Raw genomic sequence first — 6,055 nt, 5'->3', positions numbered from 1 at the left:
AAAGTGACTATGCATATATGATGAACAGAGAGTAGCAGTAGCGTAAAAGAGGGGTTGGCGGGTGGTGGGACACAATGCAGATAGCCCGGTTAGCCACTGTGTGGGAGCACTGGTTGGTCGGCCCAATTGAGGTAGTATGTACATGAATGTATAGTTAAAGTGACTATGTATATATGATAAACAGAGAGTAGCAGCAGCGTAAAGGGGGGGGGGGGGGGGGGGGGGGGGCACACAATCCAATAGTCGGGTTACCATTTGATTACCTGTTCAGGAGTCTTATGACTTGGGGGTAAAAACTGTTGAGAAGCTTTTTGTCCTAGACTTGCACTCCGGTACTGCTGCCATGCGGTAGTAGAGAGAACATTTCTATGACTGGGGTGGTGGGGACTTTGACAATTTTTGGGCCTTCCTCTGACACCGCCTGGTGTAGAGTGTCTGGATGGGAGGCAGCTTACCCCAGTGTGTACTGGGACGTACGCACTACCCTCTGTAGTGCCTTGTGGTCAGAGCCGAGCAGTTGCGTCCCAGGCAGTGATGCAACCAGTCAGGATGTCTCGATGTTGCAGCTGTAGATAGAACCTTTTGAGGGATCTCAGGACCCTGCCAAATCTTTTAAGTTTCCTGAGGGGGAATGGCATTGTCGTGCCCTCTTCCCGACTGTCTTGTTGTGTTTTTGACCATTCTAGTTTGTTTGTTGATGTGGACACCAAGGAACTTGAAGCTGTCAAACCTGTTCCACTTACAGCTCCGTCGATGAGAATGGGGGCGTCCTCGTCCTCCACTTTTCCTGTAGTCCACAATAATCTCTTAGTCTTGCTTACGTTAAAGGATAGGTTGTTATTCTGGCACACCCGGACAGGTCTCTGACTTCTGAGTGTCACCACCTGGGGAGCTCCAGTGTTAAGTACAAATAATAAAAAGTAAACAATAAAATAACATTACGAGGCTATATACAGGTACGGTACCCGTATTCAATGTGGCGGCGGGTACAGGTTAGTTGGGGTAATTTGTACATGTAGGTAGGGGAGAAGTGACTATGCATAGATAATAAACAGCGAGTAGCAGCAGTGTACAACACAGGGGGGGGTCAATAGTCTGGTGGCAATTTGCTTAGTTGTTCAGCAGTCGTATGGCTTGGGGGTAGAAGCGTTAAGAGCCTTTTGGTCCTAGATTTGGCACTCCAGGTACCTCTTGCCGTGCGGTAGCAGAAGAAAACAGTCTATAACTTGGGTGACTGGAGTCCTGACAATTGTTTGGGGCTTTCCTCTGACCACCGCTATTATATAGGTCCTGGATGGCAGAAGCTTGGCCCAGTGATGTGACTGGGCCGTATGCACTACCTCTGTAGTGCTCTCGATGGTGCAGCTGTAGACAGTTTAACATGGTGTTCTTGGTCACAGGGACTATGGTGGTCTTACTTGAAAACATTAGGTATTACAGACTGGGTCAGGAGAGGTTTAAAGTGTCAGTAGAGGCCCTTGCCAGCTGGTCAGCGCATGCTCTGAGTACCCACGCTAGAGCGTTCCCAACCCTCCCCGTTTTTTCAACTGGTCGTTCCAGACATCACATTTCCGTTTAATTGACGTTACACACCGTTTTTGTGTATTTGAACGCAGCCCTGCAGCTCTACTCTGAGATACATTTGAAGAAGAGTCAAAGTGTCTTAGAGTAGGAGTACAGATATAAGGATCAGTTTTGCGATTTAGCATCACCACAAATAAGATTAAATGGCAGAGGGGACCTGATCTTAGATCTTGATACATATGGGCGTATATATAAGTGAACCTGCACCACCTCACCAAGAGAAGTCTCTTGTTGACTGGGGAAATATCTGTTTTTGTTCAGCAAGTTGTTTATTACCAGAACTCACACAAGATGGCGCAAAGACACATGCCACGCTTCATTGGTTGTACAGGGCCAATCGACCAGACAAACATTGCTCTGCAAGCAGCAAAAATAAATAAAAATAGGAGATTCCAGGTCAGTCCAAATATTAGGCTATTTGTTACAAAAACCTGACTGCTGCATTGTATTAAAACGACTACTTCAAATTGGGAACTTCTTACTATTCAGACATTTTCCTCAGACACAATCTTTCATTGTGCAATGCTGTGCAAGCACAACAAACATGCATCTAGACCTAGTGTTTGTGCCAGCACTTTGCAACATGTATTCCTAACCTAAAATCACAGTTTGTTTTCATAATGAGCATTGTGGACGACCAGTCCAATATGGTAAAAACCAGGACCTGTAGGTGACAGAGTGACATGAAGAATGCATGGATATTCAACCTAATACGCAATGAAGCATCTGAAAAAGCACTGTTGAGACAGGAAAGAAACAGTCAACAATATCAGTACATAGTCAGTTTCTACGCATGTGTTACACCGAGAGATGGATTAGAAATCACATGTCATTAGTCTGTATATTCATACACAGGGAATACAGAATGAACAATGAGTTTTCATAATGACACGTTTCTGAAAAAAGGTCTGAGACTGGTCAACGGACAATAGCATCAAATTACCAATATCACCATCAATAAATGTTAAGCTTTAGGAAGATTATTATAATCAATATCTTTATCATTAATATGTTTATTATAATCAATACCTTCATCATTAATATGTTAATAATAATCAATAGCTGCAATGAATTGATACATACAGTTACACTGGTGACAAATGCTGTCAACCCTCTCTCTCTTCAAAGCCCCCTTTTATAACTGGACACTGATATGCGTCCCTCGTCCTGATCTTGTCCGTTGTCCTAAATCAGTTCACACAAAGTCTTTTGAATCGTCTACTTCTGTCTGAAAATGTGGGCAACAATCAGAAATGTGGACATGATCTGGACACAGGCGCATGCTAGCAGCAGATATAACGGGGCTTAGAGTCAAACAGCGTGTGCTACACAACAAAAATTATTTGTCAATTACTTGTACAGTTGCAATACCCTCAAGGAATACACATTGTTCAATATAATTAACTCAACACTATTCGCTAACAGTCACATAGCTGCTGTAGCTACAGCCAGGCCTGAATTATTGTCACTATTGATAAGGATGAGTAAAAACAGACTGTTTAAAAGAAACAATACAAATACTAACTATTGTATGCTCCAATCTTTTTTTAAATAATATTATTTTATACTAATACAATTGAAAAAAATAAGCAATTTTGTTCAACGATAAAATTGTTTTCTTCTCAAAAAGAAAGGGGTCAAATGTATTGGCACCCCTGTTTTCAACACCTTTTAAATCCTCACCTTGCGAGGATAAGGTACTGAGCCTTTTTCTAAATGTTTCATGAGATTGCAGAACATGCCGTCTGTTACCGTAACCACTCGGTTCCAATCTAAGTGCCGTTGCTGTTTATCAATCTTCAGGCATTGACGTGGTTGGCATGACATGAAAATAGAGCTCTTTGGCCACCACACCAGTGGTGGGATGCAGATTATAACCCCATACCTACTGTGAAATATGATGTGGATCTTTGAATGTTATGGGGCTACTTTTGCTTCCACTGGTCCCAGGGCCTTGTTAATAAGTCAACAGCATCATGAATTTACTCAGTACAGGAAATTTAGCCAAAAAACTCCATAAGGAGGCTGACATTTGGCTGCAAATGGACCTTCCAGAAACACAATACCCCAAACGCACATCAAAATCCACAAATAAATGGTCAATTGACCATAAAATCAACATTTTGCCAATTGCCATCTCAGTCTCTGTACTTGAACCAATTGAAAACCTGTGGTTTGATTGAAGAGGGAAGATTCTGTAGGAAGAATGGTCTAAGCTCCCTTGCATTATCCCGTGTGGTAGAGCATGATACTTGCAACTCCAGGTGTGTGGGTTTGATTCCGCTGGGGACACATGAAAATGTATACACTCACTACTGTAATTTGTCTGCTAAAAATGACCCACAAAAAAATCGGCATGCTTCGTCATGTGTTGTCCAATCTCATAAAACTTTTTAGAAAAAGGCTCAGTGGCCTTATCATCACAAGGTGAGGTATTGAAAGATTGAAAACAGGGGTGCCAATCATTTTTACCCCTATGTTTTTGAGGGGAAAGCAATATTACTTGTTAAACAATCTCTTTCTCTGAGTAATTATATTAGTAAAAATAAAATGGTGTAAGTGTAAACGGACAAGATATCTTGTGGGTCACTATAGCTTAGCATTTATATTATTTATTTCATTGTTTTTTTTGCTCATCTTTATCAAGGGGTGTCAATAATTATAGATCCCACTGTATATATTTTGTTCTCTCTCCATTATTGTTTATTTTTCTCTTCATCCTCTATGGCTTTTTCTGACACTAAGGCTCTATCTCAATTAGTCTTTCCTGTATTCCTCTCCTCCTAAACTCCTTGAAGTTTCAAGGTACCTCCCCTAGGATTGTATWTTCCAATGAATTTTGAGAAGGCAGCGAGGAAAAAGGGATGTGAAAAAAAATCGAGGAAGGATGAATAGAGAAAAATCCCAAAGGCAAGTCTGTAATACCACTTTTTTTCAGTCATCACTATCTGGCCTTTTTCTACAATTTCTCTTCTTAAAATCTGATTTGAACCCTAACCTTTACCACACTGCTAACCTTATGCCTAACCACAACATTAAATGAAGACCAAAAAATACATTTGTATATTCATAAATGTGTACGATTATAGACAATTTTGACATTGCAGCCTGGACATCTAGTGGGAACCCAATTTTACATCTATGGTGAGTTCATCTCTCACTTTAACCACTAGGTGGGATCATCGCCTAACCATTCAGCACTGTCTCTATGAACATAGATAGAGGACTCATCTTTGTGTTTGTGCTATTATACATCTGTTACAGCATCCTTTATGTACGACGTAATACCCCAAACAATGCACACTGAGCAGAATTAGGACTAAACCTGCTAATTATCAAAATCCAGAAAAGAGKTGGAAAAGTCCACCACAAAGCCCTCACCTTGATAGATGAACCTAGAYAAGTCTCAGCCAGCTGGTTCTGGGGCTCTGTTCACAAACACAAACAGACCCCACAGAGCCCCATGACAGAAACACAATTAGACCCAGCCAAACTATAATAACAATAAGATAACTATTTGACACACTGGAAAGAATCAACCAAAAACAGAGCACATTGGAATGCTGTCTGGCCCTAAACAGAGAGTACACAGTGGCAGAATACCTGACCACTGTGACTGACCCTAAATAAGAAAAGTCTTAAATATGTACAGACTCAGTGAGCCTAGTCTTGCTATTGAAAGATGCCGCCATAGCAGTCCTGGCTCTTGAGAGAAGACAGGCTATGTGCACACTGCACAAAAATGAGGGGGAACTGAGGACTCTTCCTAACCTCTACCAAATGTATGTCCACATCAGAGACACATATTTTCCACAGATCACACAGCCCACAAAGAATTAGAAAACAAATCAAACATTGACAAACTCGCATAAGTTAGGTGATCTAATACCTATTTTTACTTAAACATTTCACTGATGGTTAGGACCTTAGTAAGCATTTCACTGTACGGTCTACACCTGTTGTATTCGGTGCACGTGACAATACATTTTGATCTGATTTGATCCAGCAACAAGATTGCCATGACAGGGCAACCAATGGAGCACAAACAACATGTGTAAATACCACCAATATTTATCTGTTTATTTATCTTACCTACTATTCATACTACAACTATTTGCACATTGTTAAAACACTGTACGTACTGATAATCTAACATTTGAAACATCTTTATGCTTTTGAAACATTGGAGTGCAATGTTTACAGTACATTTAATTTGAATTTTTATGGGGTAGATCAGCTTTAATATTGCGGATAGGTTGTGGCTTCCATCAATGTAATTGTCTCCATAATTTCCAATCCCACTATATTTTTTGGGGAAAATGTATATAAATTCTTATATTTTTTTTGTATATATTTTCATTTATTATTTTCCCTAATCCTACCACTCCTCCCTTTTTAAACATTTTTATTTTTTATTTTTTTTTATATGTTTTTTGTTTCTTGCTTTGGCAAATATAACACATGTTTTCTC

This window comes from Salvelinus sp. IW2-2015, linkage group LG6.1, assembly GCF_002910315.2.
Source record: "Salvelinus sp. IW2-2015 linkage group LG6.1, ASM291031v2, whole genome shotgun sequence".
NCBI classification, from domain to species: Eukaryota; Metazoa; Chordata; class Actinopteri; order Salmoniformes; family Salmonidae; genus Salvelinus; species Salvelinus sp. IW2-2015.
This window is presented reverse-complemented; position numbering follows the sequence as displayed.